General features: G+C 43.7%; 1 long non-coding RNA gene across 1 annotated transcript in view; it reads left to right on the top strand.

Annotated features, from left to right (window-relative positions):
• LOC137335701 (uncharacterized) overlaps nt 1-23,515 on the top strand; it is a 91,964-nt gene extending 68,449 nt beyond the window's left edge. The window contains exon 3 of the long non-coding RNA XR_010966480.1: nt 23,426-23,515. This is a non-coding gene — a long non-coding RNA (uncharacterized lncRNA). The remainder of the gene's footprint in view (nt 1-23,425) is intronic.
• The last annotated feature ends 236 nt before the right edge of the window (nt 23,516-23,751 follow it).

The following is a 23,751-nucleotide window of genomic DNA, read 5'->3' as shown; positions in this document are numbered from 1 at the left end:
CACGAGGACACCCAAGTCTCTCTGAAAACCAACATTTAATAGTTTCTCACCATTTAAAAAATATTCTGTTTTTCTATTCTTCCTACCAAAGTGAATAACCTCATATTTCTCCACATTATACTTCATCTGCCACCTTCTTGCCCACTCACTTCACCTGTCTATATCCCTTTGCAGACTCTTTGGGGGGAAAATTGGACAGGGCCTGTTTTTGGGCGGGGGTAGCACGATCCGCTATTACCCCGCGTCCCTGCGCAGGAAGGACGAGACTCTCGTTGCGCCTGAGGACTTACCTGCAATCTGCGTTGGAAATCAGCGTTGAACTTGGATTCAATGCAATTTGCAATTTCCACCAGCAGGGGGAGCTCCAATCTCTTAAAGGCAGGCTGTCTGTCAGAAATCTCTTAAAGGTATCTGGTACCTGTTATTTGCTGAAAATAACAGTCTGCTGTCTGCACAGAGTCTGAACGGAGATCAGACATCGCACACGTAAAGCACAGATGCAGGTCCCGTCCCTATGTTTACACACTGATGAGTTATGTTAAAACATTGAATAAAGGTTGCGCACCACTAAATCCCACATCCTCCAATCTGCACGCGAGACCTCACCAATCTGCCAATCTGAGTTTGTACCAGGCCTGTGAGAGAGCGTGCACCAAGGTTCTCTGCTGATGCACCAGGGGCCTTGGTGCAAGAGCTGGACAGAAAGAGGGACATCATATATCCGTTGGGCGGGGGGGGGGGGTGCAGGAAGAGGGGGCAAGAGACCCTCCAGACATATACCCAAAAGGCAGTGGGAGGCAGTAGGGGATGAAGTCAATGCCAGGCGCACAGCATCATGAACGTGGATGCAGTGCAGGAAGAAGTTCAATGCTTTGACACGAGTGGTCAAGGTGAGTGAGGTCAACTGTCAAGTGGCGTCTCCTACCAACTGCACCATGCACTACACCCCACCATCCACCACATACCAACAAACTCTTTCCATCAGTACTCAACTCTTCCAACCAGATGCTTCCTCTCACCCTTACACATTACCACTGTTTCAAGCCGCCCACCCACAACTCAGGACACACATACTGGCAGCTAGTCAACCATGACAGGCACATCACCCAGACACACGTCCTGCTTTCTTGCAGGAGAAGGTGGCGCATTTCAAGAGGCAGCAAGTGGCGGTGGCATTTAGCCCCTCAAGCCTGTTCCGCCATTCAATGAGATCATGGTGGACATGTGGCCGAACTCCAGATACCCGTATCAGCCCCATATCCCTTAATACCCTTGGTTCACAGAAATCTATCAATCTCAGATCTAACTTTCACAAGTGAGCTAGCATCAACTGCCATCTGCAGAAGAGCATTCCAAACGCCTCTCACCTTTGGCATGTAGAAACATTTTCTAACTTCACTCCTGCACGTTCTGGCTCTAAATATTAGGCTATGTCCCCGCGTCCTAGTATTCAAGTCCAGGACACCTCCAAAGACAGTTACAAATGTCTCGGCAGCCAGAAGCAATAATCCAGCCACTAATCTGTAAATCCTGCATAGTCCCTTTAAATAGCGCTGGTGGGGGTCCTCCAGGCACTCTAAGACACGTTCAGATGGTCGGGGTTAAGACTGTGCGTTGAGTTGAGCCTTAAGTCCCAAAATGGGGTCTATTACTTTAAATCAGCGTTGCACACTGATTGTATCCATTTTCTCCTTACTTTACATGCTTCCGGTGTTCATTATCTGCGCCTGCGCTAACTCCTATACCAAGATAGTGTCTGGCTTACGTCACGCTGGAAACGTGTGTGCGCATCCAAGGCGCTACACAGCCCAATTTAGCGCCCTTTGTGTCTTCTTCACAGCTTACTTTCCCACCTCGCTTTGTATCATCAGCAAACTTGGATACATTACACTTGGTCCCCTTATCTAAGTCATTAATGCAGATTGTAAATAGCTGAGGCCCAAGCACTGATCCCTGCGGCACCCCACCACTTATAGCCTGCCAGCCTGAAAATGACCCATTTTATCCCTACTCTCTGTTTTCTGTCCGTTAACCAATCCTCTACCCATGCTAATATGTTAACCCCAACCCCATGAGCCCTTACCTTTTAACTGGCACCTTATCGAATGCCTATTGAAAATCCAAATATACGACATCCACTGGTTCCCCTTTATCTTTCCTGCTAGTTACATCCTCAAAAAACTCTAATTGGTTTGTCAAACACGATTTTCCTTTCATAAAACCATGTTGACTCTGCCTAATCATATTATGATTTTCTAAGTGCCCTGTTGCCACTGCCTTAATAATGGATTCCAGCATTTTCCTGATGACTGATGTCAGGCCAAATGGCCTGTAGTTCCCTGTTTTCTCTCTCCCTCCTTTCTTGAATAGTGGGGTCACATTTGCTACCTTCCAGTCAACTGGGACCGATCTAGAATCTAGGGACTTTTGGAAGATCAAAACCAACGCATCCACTGTCTCTGAAGCCACCTCTTTTAGAACCCTCGGATGTAGGCCATCAGGTCCAGGGGATTTATCAGCTTTTAGTCCCATTAGTTTCTCAAGTACTTTTTCTCTACTGATATTAATTACTTTAAGTTCCTCACTCTCATTTGACTCTTGGTTCCTCACTATTTCTGGTATGTTTTTTGTATCTTCTGCTGTGAAGACAGATACAAAATATTTGTTTAACGCATCTGCCATTTCCTGATTCCCCATTATAATTTCTCCTGTCTCAGTCTCTAAGGGACCCACGTTTACTTTTGCTGCTCTCTTCCTTTTTACATACTTATAGAAGCTCTTACAGTCCAATTTTATATTTCTTACTAGTTTACTTTCATATTCTATTTTGTCTCTTTTTATCAATTTTTTGGTCATCCTTTGCTGGTTTCTAAAACTCCGAATCTTCAGGCTTACTACTCTTCTTGGCAAGTTTATAGGCCTCTTCTTTTAACCTAATACTATCCTTAACTTCTTCAGTTAGCCACAGGTGGATCACTTTTCCCAAGGAGTTTTTATTTCTCAATGGAATGTATACTTGTTGAGAATATTGAAATATTTCTTTAAATTTTGCCATTGCTTTTCAACTGTCATACCCCTTTAATTTGGTTTCCCAATCTACCTTAGCCAACTTGCCCTTCATACCTATGTAATTGGCTTTATTTAAGTTTAAGACTCTAGTTTCTGACTTAAGTACATCACTCTCAAACTCAATGTGAAATTCTATCATATTATGATCACTCTTCCCCAGAGGATCTCTTACTGTGAGATTACTAATTAACCCTGTCTCATTACATAGTACAAGATCTAAAATAGACTGTTCCCTGATTGGTTCCATGACGTATTGCTCTAGGAAACCGTCTCAAATGCGTTCCTTGAACTCGTCCTCTAAACTAACTTTGCCAATTTAATTTGTGCACTCCAAATGAAGATTAAAGTCCCCCACGATTACTGCATGACCTTTGTTACAAGCTCCTATTATTTCATGATTAATACGCTGTCCAACGGTATAGATACTATTAGGGGCCTATAAACTGCTCCCACCAGAGTTTTCTGCCCCTTGTTATTTCTTATTTCCACTCGTACTGATTCTACTTCCTGATCTTCCAAGCCAAGATCCTTTCTCACCACTGTCCTTCCATCATCCTTTATTATTAGAGCTACACCCCCTCCCTTTCCATTCTGCCTGTCTTTTCTATACGTCTTGTACCCTAGAATATTTAGTTCCCGACCTTGGTCACTTGGCAACCATGCCTTTGGAATGGCTATTAGATCAAACCCATTTATCTCTACTTGTGCAAGTACAGCGCCTTTCATAACCTTAGGACATCCCAAAGCGCTTTACATCCAATGAAGTACTTTTGAAGCATAGTCACCGTTTTAATGTAGGAATTGCGGCAGCCAATTTGCGCACAGCAAGATCCCACAAACAGCTGTGAGATAAATGACCAGATAATCTGTTTTTTAGTGATGTTGTTTGGGGAATAAATATTGGCCAGGTCACCGGGGGGAATTCCCCTGCTCTTCTTCAAAATAGTGCCATGGGATCTTTTACGGCAACCAGAGAGGGCAGACTGGGTGTCGGTTTAACATCTCATCTGAAAGACGGCACTTCCGACAGTGCAGCACTCCCTCTGTACTGCACTGGAGTGTCAGCCTGGATTTTGTGCTCAAGTCTCTGGAGTGGGACTTGAACCCGCAACTTTCAGACTCAGAGGTGAGAATGCTACCCACTAAGCCAGGGCTGACACCAAAAAGGAAAAATACAAGAGGATACGAGTACAGGGCAGGCAAATTGAATTGGAGTCAGCAGCTACAATTGAAGAGCTAGCACAGATATGATGGGCTGAATTACCTCTTGTAATTTCTATAAATCTATAAAAAAGGACTAGTGTCTTAATTCTTCTAAAGACCATCTGATAATGTAGTTTGTTGCTGCTGGGTTAAACAAAATTGGGATATAGCGACTTGTGCACCAGTTAAAATCCAATAATGGCTTGCAAGCTGAAATTTCAGGAGAGAGACATCAGACAGTATCCAACATGGCTTGAGTGTGCTGGAGTTCTTTTTTACAATAAAGATGCTTTGAACAGGTTTCCAGTTGTTAACTTCATGACAACCACATCGTTTAAACTGGCCTACCTGCTGGGTCCACACCTGCCTGCTAGCATCACTGGAAGACCAGGTGGAGAATTGTTCTTTGTATTCAGTCATTTCTGGTTTCTTGGTTGGTTCCAAATCAATCATAACACTCTTTTCTTCCATTAAAATACAACATTTTGAAACTGTTGAAAATTCTTTGCTAACTTTTCCACAAGATGCTCCTGTATTTTGTTTTCGAGCAGTCCGCTACAACTGACGGCTACGGGGCGCAGTTCTTCCACGAGTGGTTTGGCTTGAAACTAAGGCAACCAAAGAGGGAGACTTTATGAGAGCATTGAAAACCCCTCTACGTATAGATGATCCATTGTTTCCCAAAGGCAACTTAAGAATGATGAGTTTCTTCGGAGTGATTAATCTTTAATCCCTGGAGACTCCAGGACAATCCTGGAGGGTTGGCAACCCAACTGAGAACCAACAGCTGAACTTCGAGCTCCCGCCAGGCATAACCCTGTTTACACTGCCCGGTTCCAATTTGGCAGGAACCTCAATTATCTTATCTGCAGGAGCGAGCTCTGTGCAGGCCTGGAAATGTGAATCCGCAGAACGCTCTCCCAACTGTTAGAAATGTAAGCATTGATTGAGCAGAGAGGTAAAGAGCCTCTTCTCGCTAAACATTTAAATTAGGATGAGATGGGTTTACAGACAGAGACCCCCTGAGCACTGGATTGACACTCCATGCGGTGTCAAAGCAAAGTGGTACAAGACCTCATCCTCCTCCAGGTTGGGCCCTAACTTGGGATTGTGCTGCCAGTGCAGCATTGGTGTAAAGCTGAAATCGCTTTGTACTGATGCTAAACTTAAACCCTTGGCAAAAGAACCAGAGGCGACACGAGGAAAAACATTTTTTATGCAGTGAGTTGTTGTGATCTGGAATGCACTGCCTGAAAGGCAGTTTCAATAGTAACTTTCAAAAGGGAATTGGATAAATACTTGAAGGCAAAGATGTGCAGGGCGACGGGGAAAAGCAGGGGAGTGGGACAAATTGGATAGCTCTTTCAGGGATGATGGGCCGATTGGCCTCCTTCTGTGCTGTATCATTCTATGACTTTATGATTCTATGAAATGCAGGGACACCGATGAACATTTTATTGCTTCTGAGAACAAATCCTTCATGTTAAAAATTGGAGTGATTGAGCACAATGTAATGCTAATTGTAATTGAGTTCATCCATTAAACAGCTGCAAAGCCGAAAGTAGATTTACTGAAATGAGTCTGAACAGCAGCAAGTCTGCAGTTTGCACTAAAGTTGACCGTGCAATACTCTATGATGCGATCCTGGTGAAAGGGAGGCAGATTAGTAGAGAATTTACCAGTTGATGTCCAATGAAATACAATATGACTCGAATCCTTACTGTTTAATGGGAAATGCAATTGCATTTTAAATTAGATAAATGTCAACAACTTTTGTACAAACACTACCATCTTCCAAGTGTTAAGAACCATAATTTGCTTTTTTTGGCAAGTCTGAATAGTGCACTTGAGGGATGTGACTGCTTCTCCTTCATACAGTGCAATCCAGATAGATAGGTACATGTTTTTTAATTTATCTATCTATCCATGACTATCAACCATATCTATATCCATATTTATTGACTATCCATCCGTATCTAACTATCTAACCATAACTGGACCCTTCGAGGCTGAGACAAGAGAAATTATAATGGGGAATCAGGAAATGGCAGATGCGTTAAACAAATATTTTGTATCTGTCTTCACAGCAGAAGATACAAAAAACATACCAGAAATAGTGAGGAACCAAGAGTCAAATGAGAGTGAGGAACTTAAAGTAATTAATATCAGTAGAGAAAAAGTACTTGAGAAACTAATGGGACTAAAAGCTGATAAATCCCCTGGACCTGATGGCCTACATCCGAGGGTTCTAAAAGAGGTGGCTTCAGAGACAGTTTTGATCTTCCAAAATTCCCTAGATTCTAGAACGGTCCCAGTTGACTGGAAGGTAGCAAATGTGACCCCACTATTCAAGAAAGGAGGGAGAGAGAAAACAGGGAACTACAGGCCATTTGGCCTGACATCAGTCATCAGGAAAATGCTGGAATGCAATATTAAGGAAGTGGTAACAAAGCACTTAGAAAATCATAATATGATTAGGCAGAGTCAACATGGTTTTATGAAAGGGAAATTGTGTTTGACAAATTTATTAGAGTTCTTTGTGGCTGTAACTAGTCGGGTAGATAAAGGGGAACCAGTGGATGTAGTATATTTGGATTTGCAAAAGGCATTCAATAAGATGCCACATAAAGGTTGTTACACAAGTTAAGAGCTCATGGGGTTGTGGGTAATATAATAGCATAGATAGAGGATTGGTTAATGGACAGAAAACAGAGAGTAGGGATAAATGGGTCATTTTCAGATTGGCAGCTTGTAACTAGTGGAGTGCCACAAGGATCGGTGTTTGGGCCTCAGCTATTTACAATCTATATTAATTACTTAGATGAGGGGACCGAGTGTAATGTATCCAAATTTGCTGACAATACAAAGGTAGGTGGAAAAGTAAGCTGTGAGGAGGACGCAAAGAGTCTGCAAAGGGATATAGACAGGTTAGGTGAGTGGGCAAGAAGGTGTCAGGTGGGAGTATAATGTGAGGAAATGTGAGGTTATTCACTTTGATCAGAAGAATAGAAAAGCAGAATATTTTTTAAATGGTGAGAAACTATTAAATGTTGGTGTTCAGAGAGACCTGGGTGTCCTCGTACGAGAAACACAGAAAGTTAGCGTGCAGGTACAGCAAGCAATTAGGAAAGCACATGGAATGTTGGCTTTTATTGCAAGGGGGTTGGAGTACAAGAGTAAGGAAGTCTTGCTACAATTGTACAGGGCTTTGGTGAGACCACACCTGGATAACTGTATACAGTTTTGGCCTCCTTATCTAAGGAAGGATATACTTGCCTTAGAGGCGGTGCAACGAAGGTTCACTAGATTAATTCCTGGGATGGGAGAGCTGTCCTGTGAGGAGAGATTGAGTAAAATGGGCCTATATTCTCTGTAGTTTAGATGGAGAGGTGATCTCATTGAAAGATGTAAGATTCTGAGGGGGCTTGACAGGGTAGATGCCGAGAGGTTGTTTCACCTGGCTGGAGAGTCCAGAAGGGGACATAGTCTCAGGATTAGGGGTCGGCAATTTAAGACTGAGATGAGGAGGAATTTCTTCACTCAGAGGGTTGTGAATGCTGAGTTGTTGAGAATATTCAAAGCTGAGATAGATAGATTTTTGGACTCTAGGGGAATCAAGGGATATGGGGATCTGGCGGGAAAGTGGAGTTGAGGTCGAAGATCAGCCATGATCTTATTGAATGGCTCGAGGGGCCGTAAGGCCTTCTCCTGCTCCTAATTCTTATGTTCATATCTCTCTGTATCAACTTTTCATTGCATGTCAACTCATCACATAAGCAAAATATAGAATAACTTCATCAGTTGTTCTTGTTCGCTCTCATTGCTTCTGCAGTTTAAATACTTTTAAAAAATACATTTTAAGGCATTTTGGTGTTTATAAGATATAGTGCATTACCCCAATGGTAGGTAAAGGGCTATTTTTCCAGTTATTTGGCCCTATTGCCAACGTTAAGCATTCCCAGGTCAAGGGTCAGGCACACAATAAAGCTAATTTCTAGATTCAAGAATTAAAGTTACATTTTGATGAGAAAATGATGGTTAAGAACACAGTACAAACTGCACCTCCATTGAGATGTTAGTAAGGTGAGAATGTTACCACGGAGTAGAGGGAGTACAAGGCTGCTGAGAATTTTTTTGAGCCCCTATAGATTTTCCCGTTTCAAGAATGAGCATCCATGAATAATCCAATCTCCAGGCATGGGCCAAAAGCTGATCTTAGTCCCTGGACTCTATCCTCACATTCACCTGAACTGCATACATTAATAAATCCTCCATGGCCACAGCTCCTGAAGACAACCTACTCTGACTTAAGACAAACCCTTCTACACACTATTCCTTAACCTAACGAGCCTCAAGTAAGACGAGAGTTTTCTGGACTGGAACAATTACCTTTCCAGTGTTTCTTTTCTCCAATGAGTACTGAATTAATGTGTGGAATAGACTCCCAGCAAAAGCAGGCAAGGCTAAATCAATGAACTCTCAACAAAAAGAAGCCAGATAGGTAAGTGGTTGGGTCCAAGACCGGAGGCTATTGTCACTGACTGAGATGAGCAAACGCTGCACAGGACAGAATTGATCCCATGTTGCCCTGGCTGGGAGAGGGATAATGTTGTTTTTCAATGACAGCAGGCACAGTTGTGAAGATGGATGAATATTCTGGAACTGCTTGATTACCTTTAGCAAGATAAATAATTACACCAGAGCCTCCATTATCAGTCCAACAATTATCTGCCAGAGTCTTTCCGAGAATATTGTTTCTTGGCAAGTACAACTGCACTCTGTTTCGTTTGTTATCTGAATTGTACTGCTGTCTATTCCCACGGCTATACAGTCAGTGTAAGACCGAAATGAAGGACTCTCCATTGTCCACCAGTTTCCATTATCCAACCTGGGTAATGAGGCAGAGAGGGGGCTGCTCCAAAATGGTGTGTAATGGAGGCCCCGCTGCAAGGTGTATTATTTATCTCTCCCTCCTCACAGCTACTATTTGTGTATCAGGCAACAAAGATTTGTCCACGGATCCTCTGAAACACAAATCTCAGAGCCCCAGGGCTCCCTTTTCAATCATCCAAGCAGAAAGGCTGCTGTGAGTAAGAACAGGCAGCACTGATTAGTGCCAGCGTCTGAATAGAGAATAAACCATGAGTCAAACACTGAATTCCAGAACTCGAAGACCGTGCACTCACAAGAGTATGAATTAACTCCTGAAGGTTAAAATGATTTGGAGTCCATTGTTGTGTTACCTGTGAACAGAGAAGATTAATAGCATGAATGGTTTTTTTCATGTTGACCGGCAGCTGAGAGCATTGATCATCGATGCCAGATGTGAAATGCAAGCCACTGCCCTCACAGGTATATAATTGACCGTTTCACTGACTGCTGTTCCACGACCGGATTCCTCAACAAGCCTTCGTTCACCAATTTCCCAACATTGGGTCTTTTCTTCCATAAAACCCTTTCAGTGTAGCTCCATATCGCTGCAGACATCCAATTAAATAAGAAACATGACAAACCGTCACATTTCAACAATTACATTTAAATTATCTTGTAAATTAGAAAAATTATCGATGGAAATCAATGGAGGCCGATTGTGGGGGATGGTATGATGGAAAGGAACAGCCTTAACTTCTAAAGGACAACACGAGAGAGTCTAACCACCTCCCCTTGACATTCAACGGCGTTACCATGGCCGAATCCCCCACCATCAACATCCTGGGGGTCACCATTGACCAGAAACTTAACTGGACCAGCCATATAAATACTGTGGCTACAAAAGCAAGTCAGAGGCTGGGTATTCTGCGGCGAGTGACTCACCTCCTGACTCCCCAAAGCCTTTCCACCATCTACAAGGCACAAGTCAGGAGTGTGATGGAATACTCTCCACTTGCCTGGATGAGTGCAGCTCCAACAACACTCAAGAAGCTCGACACCATTCAGGACAAAGCAGCCCGCTTGACTGGCACCCCATCCACCACCCTAAACATTCACTCCCTTCACTACCAGCGCACAGTGCTGCAGTGTGTACCATCCACAGGATGCACTGCAGCAACTCGCCAAGGCTTCTTCGACAGCACCTCCCAAACCCGCGACCTCTACCACCTAGAAGGATAAGAGCAGCAGGTACATGGGAACAACACCACCTGCACGTTCCCCTCCAAGACACACACCATCCCGACTTGGAAATATATCGCCGTTCCTTCATCATCGCTGGGTCAAAATCCTGGAACTCCCTTCCTAACAGCACTGTGGGAGAACCTTCACCACACGGACTGCAGCGGTTCAAGAAGGCTGCTCACCACCACCTTCTCAAGGGCAATTAGGGATAGGCAATAAATGCTGGCCTCGCCAGCGATGCCCACATCCCATGAACGAATATTAAAAAAAAGTTTAGGTTGAGCAGTTTGAGTGTTGAAGTGCATTGCATACACATCGATATTTGGAATATGCAGGCAACTTGAATTTTAAAAAATCATAACCGTAATTTGACTTTTGGTTTTAAAGGGATTTTGCCTTTGATCCAAGTATAAAATCCAGCTCTACAATTTCAAGTGCTCAGAATTTGAGCGAGGACTTCCAATATCACATTCCCATCACTATCATATCAAAAGCGTAATGTGTGTGTGTGTGTGTGTGAGGGAAGGGTTGCTTATCACTAAACATTGTAGATTACAATTTTCCAAACTGTTCATTTCAAACAGGGAAAAATGTTTGATCTTCGCACGGAAAATGCATTACAAGAAAGACGAGGAAAGACCACTCGGCCAATCGAAGCTCATCTCTGGCTTACCTTTTCGCCAGTTGATTTCAAAGCTTTATCTGAGGGGAAACCCTACAATTATTGACACACTCCTGAGGACTCCCTACAATTATTGACACACTCCTGAGGACTCCCTAAAATTATTGACACACTCTTGAGGACTCCCTACAATTATTGACACACTCCAGAAGACTCCCTACAATTATTGACATACTCTTGAGGAAACCCTACAATTATTGACACAATCCTGAGGACTCCCTACAATTATTGACACACTCCTGAGGACTCCCTACAATTATTGACACACTCCTGAGGACTCCCTACAATTATTGACACACTCTTGAGGACTCCCTACAATTATTGACACACTCCAGAGGACTCCCTACAATTATTGACATACTCTTGAGGACTCCCTACAATTATTGACACACTCTTGAGGACTCCCTACAATTATTGCCACACTTCTGAGGACCCCCTACAATCATTGGCACACTCCTGAGGCCCCCTGTGAATGGTGACACACTCCCATGGCTCCCCTACAAATACTGACACACTCCCGAGAGTCCCTGGTACAAAATTGCAAACATCAGTGCCAGCTCCCAAGGAAAAGAATGCTTTCATCACAGAAAACATTTTTTTTTATTAATGTACATCAACAAAAATCATGCATTAGTAAGTGAAAAAATACAGACCATACAGAAAGTAAAGAAATTTGATGAGTTAGTCAGAAATCTGAGCTACTCTCTAAGGTTCAGGGATCAGAGTATGAAAACCTACGCCTTATGCTGTCCCTGTAGCATCCAGCTGCAGTTTGAATGTCCCCATTGTTTTTGCTACTACCCCACCCTGGTCTAAATTTTCATCACGCTTTGAGTAAAGTTATTCCTAATATCTGTTTTAAATTTAGTTTGTTACCAACATAGAACAATGCTCCAGTTATCTATTGAAGTTCTCATGGTGAGAGCAAAGAGTCACATCTGGAATGTGATCAATTAAAATCTTAGTAAAATATGTCAAACGTGTTGTGTGACATTAGATTTTTTTTCTCTGAGAAAGTTTAGCAAATCTCAAAAAAACTTTTTTGGATTCTATCTATATTCGTCTATCTTCATCTATCTCTGTCTTCGGGGTCAATTTTCGGATGGCCGAGCGGGTGCGTTCGTGGCGGGGGGAGCTCCTAAAATTGGGGATTCCCGGAGCGGGTCCAGAGCCCGGGAATCGGTGCCTGCGCAGCCCCCGCATGCGGGACTCCCACCGGCAATTAAAGCCGGCGGGATCCCACTTAAGATCATTATCTGGGCACTTGAGGTCGTTTACAGACCTCATTAGTTGGAGATTTTAGGAGGATGCTGGGGGAAACACTCCCTGTTTAAACAGACGTGTTGCAGCCAGCGGCCAGTGGCAGCTGCAAAGGTCCATTTAACAGGTACGGGGTAAACCCTCATTCATTGCAGCAGGGCACTCTGTCACCTCGGACAAAGTTTTGCCTGCCACACCGTTGTCTCCACACTCCAAATTATTAAATCATACCCTAAACTCTACTACTTACCTACTTTGTGGACCCCCTTACAATCACACCATTAGGATTGTGGTGGGTCCATTGCTGCATTCATCACTCCATTGGAGGATGAGCAACATCACCAGCCTCGCCAGGCATGCCGTCCACCTCCGCCATGTGGAGCTACACAGCATAGTACTGCGTAACAGGCACCTGCACAAAGTAGTCGTGCAACTACACATACATCCACTGTAGGGTGACCCAATGGGTGGCATCAAGGGTGTTCATGGAGAACCTCATGAAAGGGCATTATTGCACAAGCCAGTCAAGAATGGCCAAGACGTGGCAGTAGTGATGACAATATAATATGTAATGTGAGTTGATCAGAAATCAAATATAAGTAAAAACCATGACAAACCCTCAAACAACCTTGTGCATCCCCTTCATGCTCACGACACGTTTGCCTTACACTTCCTACTGTACATATGTGATGCATGCCCTGTGGCTTCAGATCAGGTAGTGACAGGGGGTGAGGCTGACCGTGAAAGAGATGCATGAGAGGGTGAGTATGAGACAGAACCATGAGATTGTATGAGGATTGGGTTGAGTGGTAGTGGTGGGATGAGTACTGGGGAGGTGAGTAATTGCAGGTAAGATGAGGATGAGCTTTGAATGGGTGTGAGGAGTGATGTGATAGAGTAGTGTTGGCAGTGCAGAAGGAGATGTGGGGTGGGGGCGATGATGTGGCAGACGGAGTGTAGGGGAACGAATAAGTGTACTCACTTCGGCTGACCTACTTAGGTCATTGAAGCGCCTCCTGCACTGTATGCAGGTGCGTGATATGTTGGTGGTGCTGGTGACCTCCTCTGCCACCTTGAGCCAGGCCTTCGTGATGGCAGAGGCAGGCCACTTCCTCCCGTCCGCCGGGGAGAAGATCTCTGTCCTCCCTCTCCTCCTCACCCCATCCAGTAGGACCTGGAGTGAGGCATCATTAAACGTGGGAGCAGCCTTCCCCCAGGGCTGCTCCATGCTGTAATTTTGGCTCCTTTCTGCAGCGTCAGTCAGTGGAGGACTGTCCCTTTAAATAGGGCTCCTCCAGCTGACAGCCTATGATGCAGGTGCACAGTCCGTCCGCTGCGCAGCTTTCCAGCGTGAAACTTGGAAGCCAAGATAAGTGGCTTCAATTTACTTATGATCGCGTGGGCAACCCACCGATTTTTCTGGGCGGGTTACCCATGCGCCCAGTCGAACCCCCGCTGGCAACCTGCCCCCCTTCTAATATCGGGCCCTATATGAAACAGTTTGGGTGGAGATAAGGAATAATAAGGGAAAAAAAACATTAGTGGGCGTAGTATATAGGCCTCCTAATAGTTGCAACTCTGCTGGAAGAAGTATTAATCAGGAAATAGTCGGGGCATGTAATAAGGGAACAGCCATAATTATGGGGGATTTTAATTATCATATTAACTGGACAAATCAAATTGGGCAGAGCAGCCTTGAGGACGAGTTCATTGAGTGCATCAGGGATGGATTTCTTGAGCAGTATGTAACTGATCCTACAAGGGGGTAGGCAACCTTGGACCTGGTCCTGTGTAATGAGCCAGGATTAATTAATAATGTCCTAGTTAAGGATCCCCTTGGAACGAGCGACCACAACATGGTTGAATTCCATATCCAATTAGAGGGTGAGAAGGTTGATTCTCAAACAAGCGTACTGAGCTTGAATAAAGGAGACTATGATGGTATGAGAGCGGAATTGATTAAAGTGGACTGGGAAAATAGATTAAAGGGTAAGACGGTACATGAGCAGTGGTGTTCATTTAGGGAGTTATTTTACAACTTTCAAAATAAATATATTCCACTGAGGAAAAAAGGGTGTAAAAGAAATGACAGCCATCCGTGGCTAAGTAAAGAAATCAAGGATAGTATCCGACTAAAAACAAGGACATATAAGGTAGCCAAACTTAGTGGGAGGATAGAAGATTGGGAATTCTTCAAAAGACAGCAAAAAGTAACTAAAGGATTGATTAAGAAAGGGAAGTTAGATTATGAAAAGAAATTAGCAAAAAATATAAAAACAGATAGCAAGAGTTTCTATAGTTATATAAAAAGAAAAAGGGTGGCTAAGGCAAACATAGGTCCCTTAGAGGATGAGACCGGGAAATTAATGGTGGGAAACATGGAGATGGCAAAAATGCTGAACAAATATTTTGTTTCAGTCTTTACAGTAGAGGACACTAAGAATATCCCAACACTGGACAAACAGGGGACTCTCGGGGGGGAGGAGCTAAATACGATTAAAATCACTCAGGAGATGGTACTCAGTAAAATAATGGGACTCAAGGCGGATAAATCCCCTGGACCTGATGGCTTCCATCCTAGGGTCTTGAGGGAAGTGGCAGTAGGGATTGTGGATGCTTTGGTGATAGTTTTCCAAAATTCCCTGGACTCAGGAGAGGTCCCGGCAGATTGGAAAACTGCTAATGTAACACCGTTATTTAAAAAGGGTAGTAGGCAGAAGGCTGGAAATTATAGGCCAGTTAGCTTAACATCTGTGGTGGGTAAAATTTTGGAGTCTATTATTAAGGAGACAGTAACGGAACATTTAGATAAGCATAATTTAATAGGACAAAGTCAGCATGGCTTTATGAAGGGGAAGTCATGTCTGACAAATTTGCTTGAGTTCTTCGAGGATATAACGTATAGGGTGGATAAAGGGGAACCAGTGGACATAGTGTATTTAGACTTCCAGAAGGCATTCGACAAGGTGCCACATAAAAGATTATTACTTAAGATAAAAAATCACGGGATTGGGGGTAATATTCTGGCATGGGTGGAGGATTGGTTATCGAACAGGAAGCAGAGAGTTGGGATAAATGGTTCATTTTCGGACTGGCAACCAGTCACCAGTGATGTTCCACAGGGGTCGGTGCTGGGTCCCCAACTCTTTACAATCTATATTAACGATTTGGAGGAGGGGACCGAGTGCAACATATCAAAATTTGCAGATGATACAAAGATGGGAGGGAAAGTAGAGAGTGAGGAGGACATAAAAAACCTGCAAGGGGATATAGACAGGCTGGGTGAGTGGGCGGAGATTTGGCAGATGCAATATAATATTGGAAAATGTGAGGTTATGCACTTTGGCAGGAAAAATCAGAGAGCAAGTTATTTTCTTAATGGCGAGAGACTGGAAAGTACTGCAGTACAAAGGGATCTGGGGGTCCTAGTGCAAGAAAATCAAAAAGTTGGTATGCAGGTGCAGCAGGTGATCAAGAAAGCCAACGGAATGTTGGCTTTTATTGCTAGGGGGATAGAATATAAAAACAAGGAGGTATTGCTGCAGTTATATAAGGTATTGGTGAGACCGCACCTGGAATACTGCATACAGTTTTGGTCTCCATACTTAAGAAAAGACATACTTGCTCTCGAGGCAGTACAAAGAAGGTTCACTCGGTTAATCCCGGGGATGAGGGGGCGGACATATGAGGAGAGGTTGAGTAGATTGGGACTCTACTCATTGGAGTTCAGAAGAATGAGAGGCGATCTTATTGAAACATATAAGATTGTGAAGGGTCTTGATCGGGTGGATGCAGTAAGGATGTTCCCAAAGATGGGTGAAACTAGAACTAGGGGGCATAATCTTAGAATAAGGGGCTGCTCTTTCAAAACTGAGATGAGGAGAAACTTCTTCACTCAGAGGGTGGTAGGTCTGTGCAATTTGCTGCCCCAGGAAGCTGTGGAAGCTACATCATTAGATAAATTTAAAACAGAAATAGACAGTTTCCTAGAAGTAAAGGGAATTAGGGGTTATGGGGAGCGGGCAGGAAATTGGACATGAAGCTGAGTTCGGATCGGTCAATGCCCTGTGGGTGGCGGAGAGGGCCCAGGGGCTATGTGGCCGGGTCCTGCTCCGACTTCTTGTGTTCTTTAGATTTGTGGTTGGGATCAGATCAGCCATGATCTTATTGAATGGCGGAGCAGGCTCGAGGGGCCGATTGGCCTACTCCTGCTCCAATTTCTTATGTTCTTATGTTCTTATGTTCTTATATCTCTATTCATTTCTTTATCGATCTATCTGCCTCTGTCTGTCTATCTATCCATCTCTATCTGTTGCTATCTATCTATTAATTTATCTATCTATGTGTTTCTATGTATCTATTTATCTATTTCTATCCATTTATCTATGTCTGTCGCTCTGTCTATCTTTCTATCTCTAATTATATCGATCTCTATCTGTTGCCCTGTCTATCTTTCTATCTCTAATTGTATCTATCTCCATCTGTCACTCTGGGGGTAATTTTAACTTAAATTTCCTCCAACTAAATATTGGGAAGACCAAAGCCGTTGCCTTTGGTCCCCACCGCAGGCTCCGTTCCCTGGCCATCGACTCCATTCCTCCCCCTGGCCACTGTCTCTGAGGCTGAACCAGACCATTCGACAACCTTGGCATCCTATTTGATCCTGAGATGAGCTTTCGACTTCATGTCCGCTTCATCACCAAGACCGTCTACTTCCACCTCCGTAACATCGCCCGTCTCCACTCCTGGCTCAGCTCATCTGCTGCTGAAACCCTCATCCATGCCTTTGTTACCACCAGACTGGACTATTCCATTGCTCTTCTGGCCGGCCTCCCATCTTCCACCCTCCATAAACTTGAGCTCATCCAAAACTCTGCTGCCCGTATCCTAACTCGCACCAAGTCCCGTTCACCCATCACCCCCTGTGCTCGCTGACCTACATTGGCTCCCGGTCCGGCAACGCCTTGATTTAAAAATTCTCAACCTTGTTTTCAAATCCCTCCATGGCCTCGCCCCTCCCTATCTCAGTAACCTCCTCCAGCCCTACAACCCTCTGAGATCTCTGCGCTCCTCCAATTCTGGCCTCTTGTGCATGCCTGATTTTAATTGCTCCAACACTGGCAGTCGTGCCTTCATCTGCCTAGGCCCTAAGCTCCGGAATTCCCTCCCTAAACCTCTCCGCTTCTCTGCCTCTCTCTCCTCCTATAAGACGCTCCTTAAAATCTACCTCCTTGACCAAGCTTTAGGCCACCAGTCCTAATACCTCCTTATGTGGCTCGGTGTCCAATTTTGTTTGATTATGCTCCTGTGAAGCACCTTGGGACATTTTACTACGTTAAGGGCGCTATATAAATGCAAGTTGTTCTTGTTGTAATCCACCCTGCTGGAAATTGATGCGATCAGATCAGTCGCCCATTTTACACCCCACCCGATTTTACTTCCCATTGACTTTGGTTAAAATGACTCCCTTTATGTCTATCTTTCTTTCTCCCTCTCTCTCTCTCTGTCTATGTATACAACAGGGACGACACTTCAATAGTACTTCATTGGCTGTGAAGCACTTTGGGACGTCCTGCAGTGGCGAAAGGCTCGACATAAATGCAAGTCCTTCTCAATATAAAAATTCTTACGTGCATCGTACTCATCCCCTGAAGTTAATGGGTGCGAAACCCTGGGCTGGAAGTGTGCAATTTCCTGATGCGTGATCCTGGAGTGCTCCAAGAGCAGTGTAGTAGAACCATTACATTGAGTTACATTGAGTCTTCAGCACAGAAACAGGCCATTCAGCCCAACTGGTCTATGCCGGTGTTTATGCTCCACACAAGCCTCCTCTACATCATCTACCCCTTTCAACATATCCTTCTATTCCTTTCCCCTTTGTGTGTTTAGCTAACATCCCCTTAAATGCATCTATGCTGTTTGCCTCAACTATTCCATGTGGTCGCGAGTTCCACATTCTTACCACTCTTTGGATAAAGCGGTAGTCTCCTGAATTCCCTAGTGGATTTATTAGTGACTACCTTATATTAATGACCCCTAGTTGGTGTTCAAAGAGACCTGGGTGTCCTCATACAAGAAACACAAGAAGTTACCATGCAGGTACAGCAAGCAATTAGGAAAGCACATGGCATGTTGGCCTCTATTGCAAGGGGGTTGGAGTGCAAGAGTAAGGAAGTCTTACTACAATTGTACAGGGCTTTGGCGAGACCTCACCTGGAGTACTGCGTACAATTTTGTTCTCCTTATCTAAGGAAGATATACTTGCCTTAGAAGCAGTGCAACAAAGGTTCACTAGATTAATTCCTGGGATGAGAGGGTTGTCCTATGAGGAGAGGTTGAGTAGAATGGCCCTATACGCTCTGGAGTTTCGAAGAATGAGAGGTGAACTATTTGAAACATATAAGATTATGAGGGGGTTTGACAGGGTAGATGCTGAGAGGTTGTTTCCCCTGGCTGGAGACTCTAGCACTAGGGGGCATAGTTGCAGAATAAGGGCTCGGCTATTTAAGATTGAGATGAGGAGGAATTTCTTCGCTCAGAGGGTTGTGAATCTTTGGAATTCTCTACCCCAGAAGGCGGTGGATGCTGAATCGTTGAGTATATTCAAGGCTGAGATAGATAGATTTTTGGACTCTAGGGGAATCAAGGGATATGGGGATCGGGCTGGAAAGTGGAGTTGAGGTCGAAGATCAGCCATGATCTGATTGAATGGCAGAGCAGGCTCGAGGGGCAGTATGGCCTTCTCCTGCTCCTATTTCGTATGTTCTTATGTTTTGGACTCCCCCACAAGTGGAAACATTTCTCTATGTCTAGCCTATCAAATCTTTTCATTATCTTAAAGATGCCTAACAACCTGTAACAACCCAAGGTTGTTGTCTCAGTAGTAATTCTAGCACATTGTTAATCATGATGTGGAGATGCCAGTGATGGACTGGGGTGGACAAATATAAGGAATCTTACAACACCAGGTTATAGTCCAACAGTTTTATTTGAAAATCACAAGCTTTCGGAGATTATCTCCTTCGTCAGGTGAGTGAGTGAATGAGAGGTTCTCAAATCGCATATCTTATATTAGGCTGGGACACGATCACACCAATCAAGAGGTGTCGTTGGTGTTCAGACAGGTTAGCCACGGAAAACAGTACGTCCCAGTATACTGAATACACAATGGGTCAAATTACACAGACAAAGAGAGAAAGAGACCTGAAAGGCAGAGAGAGAGAGAGAATGTCCAGTTGTATTAAAAACAGATAACTTTTTTTTCCCTGCTGGTGGGGTTACGTGCAGCGTGACATGAACCCAAGATCCCGGTTGAGGCCGTCCTCATGGGTGCGGAACTTAGCTATCAATTTCTGCTCGACGATTTTGCGTTGTCGTGTGTCTCGAAGGCCGCCTTGGAGAATGCTTTCCCGAAGTCAAGGATATTCAGCCACCGATTTTCGAGTAAGCATTCTCCAAGGCGGCCTTCGAGACACACGACAACGCAAAATCGTCGAGCAGAAATTGATAGCCAAGTTCCGCACCCATGAGGACGGCCTCAACCGGGATCTTGGGTTCATGTTACGCTATGCGTAACCCCACCAGCAAGGAAAAAAAAGTTATCTGTTTTTAATACAGCTGGACATTCTCTCTCTCTCTCTCTCTGCCTTTCAGGTCTCTTTCTCTCTTTGTCTGTGTAATTTGACCCATTGTGTATTCAGTATACTGGGACGTACTGTTTTCCGTGGCTAACCTGTCTGAACACCAACGACACCTCTTGATTGGTGTGATCGTGTCCCAGCCGAATATAAGATATGCGATTTGAGAACCTCTCATTCACTCACTCACCTGACGAAGGAGATAATCTCCGAAAGCTTGTGATTTTCAAATAAAACTGTTGGACTATAACCTGGTGTTGTAAGATTCCTTACAATTGTTAATCATAACAGTGTTCACATTTAAACAGGTGCTGGCACGTACATTACTTCCCCATCTATTTGTCTGAATAGACTGATATTTATTTGATTTTTCCAGGCATACAATGCAATAATCAAAAGGAGAAGTGTTTAAATGTGTGATATCCTGGGAAATAATTTTAACTGGAGAGAATCAATATTTGCGGATATAATTCCAAAAGAAATATAATTTACTTCAGATGAAAATTCCCTGTTGCCCATTCAACAGTCTGCACCTTCTAAATTCAGAGAAGGGAAAAAGCAATAACATGTTGAAATTATTGAATGGTGTTATTAATTCTGATAAATATTTCCCTTTTCCGCTCAGTGGGTAGAAATCTCTCGCCTCAGAGTCAGAAGGTTGTGGGTTCAAGCCCCACTCCAGATATTTCAGCACATAGTCTAGGATGACACTGCAGTGCTGTCTCTCATCTTTTGGATGAGACGTTAAACCGAGTCACCGTCTGCCCTCTCAGGTGGACGTAAAAGATCCCATGGCACTATTTGAAGAAGAGCAGGGGAGTTCTCCTCGTTGTCCAGGTCAATATTTATCCCTCAACCAACATCACTAAAAAAACAGATGATCTCATTTATCTCATTGCTGTTTGTGGGATCTTGCTGTGTACAAATTGGCTGCCGCGGTTCCTACATTACAACAGTGACTGCACTTCAAAAGGACTTCATTGGTTGTGAAGCGCTTTGGGACATCCTGAGGTTGTGAAAGGTGCTATAGAAATGCAACTTCTTTCTTCTTTATTCCGTTCGAATTAAATTTCATTTTGATTTCTGTGTAGATTTACGATTGTGGAACTTAGGGTGCAGTCACAAATATAGGTGACCCAAGGGGAGAGATTGAACTGCACAGGGCGCCGACTCTGTGCCGACGCAGCCACCTATTTACTGATGTGGAGATGCCGGTGATGGACTGGGGTTGACAATTGTAAACAATTTTACAACACCAAGTTATAGTCCAGCAATTTTATTTTAAATTCACAAGCTTTCAGAGGCTTCCCCCTTCGTCAGGTGAACGATGTGAAATGAAATAGTGACACAGTCCCAGGCCACCCCTGTAAATAATGACACACTCCCAGGGCACCCCTGTAAATAGTGACACACTCCCTGGGCACCCCTGTAAATAGTGACACACTCCGAGGGCACCCCTGTAAATAGTGACAAACTCCTATTTACTGGACAGCAAAGTACAATTACCTTCCGACACAGTGGACCCTTGGCACAATTGGCGCTGCAAAGTTCCCATTATCATGTACGTGGGATCCAATGTCATGAGACGCTCTTTTTAAAAATTTGAATGACATTTCATCCTTTTGCATTAAATCTCCTACGTGTCATGGCTGACATTGAGTATATGTCACAGGACACTGAGATATCAGACAGCCCACCTTGTCGTACCTGAAACCAAATTCTATGTCAAAACGTAGTCATTGTGTTCCATGCACAAAACCTCTAGAAAAGGGAAGGCTGAGGGGTGACCTGATAGAGATCTTTAAGATAATGAAAGGGTTCGATAGGGTAGACGTAGAGAAAATGTTTCCACTTGTGGGGGAGACAAGAACTAGGGGCCATAAATATAACATAGTCACTAATAAATCCAATAGGGAATTCAGGAGAAACTTCTTTACATAAAGAGTGGTTAGAATGTGGAACTCGCTACCACAAGGAGTAGTTGAGGCAAATAGCATAGATGCATTTAAGGGGAAGCTGGATAAACACACGAGGGAGAAAGGAATAGAAGGATATGCTGATAGGGTTAGATGAAGTAGGGAGGGAGGAGGCTCGTGTGGACCAATTGGGCCAAATGGCCTGTTTCTGGGCTGTAGACTTGATGTAGGTATTTATTAATTATCTATCTGCTTTACTGGTTACACAGTGTAGTTATTAACATTCAGTTGGAACACTTGAACTGGGATATTAAAACACAGATATTAAAATAATACCCAATGCTATTAAAGGCATGTTATTACAAAGCTCCTTAAACTCACTTTTGAGAAAATAATTACTGTTTTGTTCAGATATTTAATTAGTTTTTGCAGTTATTTATCCCTACATGTTGTTATACATTCTGGACTAATACCTTGAAATTTGTCTCTTCTTGCAACTAATCCACAGGGCTCAGTATGAGATAATTTAGCTTTTGTTTCTACTCATTACTCTCTCCCACACAGTTCTGCTAGAGATTCTCATGACTGGTGTTTAACAAGGCCGTAACAAGTCTCCTTAAGACACAAATGTTATTTGTCACTAATTTCAAAAACACTGAGAGAAACAGTGAAATTTAAAATTGTCATCCTTGTTTTCAAATCACCTCCATGGCCTCGCCCCTCCCTATCTCTGCAACCTCCGCCAGCCCCACAAACCCTCAGATCTCTGCGTTCCTCCAATTCTGACCTCTTGCGCATCCCCGACATCCTTCGCTCCACCGTTGGCGGCTGAGACTTCAGCTGCCTAGGCCCCGAGCTCGGAAATTCCCTCCCTATACCTCTCTGCCGCTACGTCTCTCTCCTCCTTTAAGGCACACCTTAAAACCTACCTCTTTGACCAAGCTTTTGGTTGCCTGCCCTAATATCTCTTTATATTGCTCAATGTCAAATTTTGTCTGATAATGCTCCTTTGAAGCACCCTGGGATGTTTTGCTACGTTAAAGGCCAGTTGTTGAATGCTGCAGAAGGGCTGCTTGCTACCACTCACTCTCATTTTACTCATTTTTTTTTGCTCAACCTGACACACAGTGGAAAGAATAGTCCCCTGTTTCTAGCTTTAGGTTGTTTTTTTTTCCCAATTGCTTTGATTTAATTTCCTTCTGTTGCTGCTGTGATGCTCCAACTCACAGCACTTCAGACACAACACTGATGGATTCTGAGTCTAACCCGTACTGTGGCATTATTCAAGTTCTATTCTCAGATGATAAACATGAAGCAGTAACCAAGTATCATACAATGATTAGCTCAGGGTCCCTTCTCCCATCACAGAACCCACACACCCCTGCATTATTATTAGGCTGTTCAGTGACACACAGGACTGCGCGAATGTGGAACTGTACTAGAAATTAGTGCCTTCTGGCCTTCTAGCATATTTTGCTCAAATTCAATTAACTATCTACTAATGTGAGTTCATCTTCAAACCTAACACTATTCTCTGTCAGCAGAAACTGCTCCAAGAATACTGTCGCCAAGAAAGCTGCACGGATAAGTAGCCAGTGGGGGAAGATGAGTAGGCCATCCAGCCCATCAAGCCAGCAGAGGTAGGAGCATCGAAAGTTGGAACTATGCAAAGGACTTACAAATGGAACTAATTTCACTGCATACCTCTCCAACCCTTCTTATTTAGCTTCTGTATTTTAGATCACTATCATAAGTGACTCCTAACTTTCCTATGCCTTCTAGATTGTCTGATCGTTCATTCATTTAATGGGACCTTGCAATGCACAAATTGCCTGCTGCATTTGCCCATGTATTAACAGTGATTGCATTT

The sequence above is a fragment of the Heptranchias perlo genome, chromosome 20, assembly GCF_035084215.1.
Source record: "Heptranchias perlo isolate sHepPer1 chromosome 20, sHepPer1.hap1, whole genome shotgun sequence".
Lineage (NCBI taxonomy): Eukaryota > Metazoa > Chordata > Chondrichthyes > Hexanchiformes > Hexanchidae > Heptranchias > Heptranchias perlo.
This window is presented reverse-complemented; position numbering and strand designations above follow the sequence as displayed.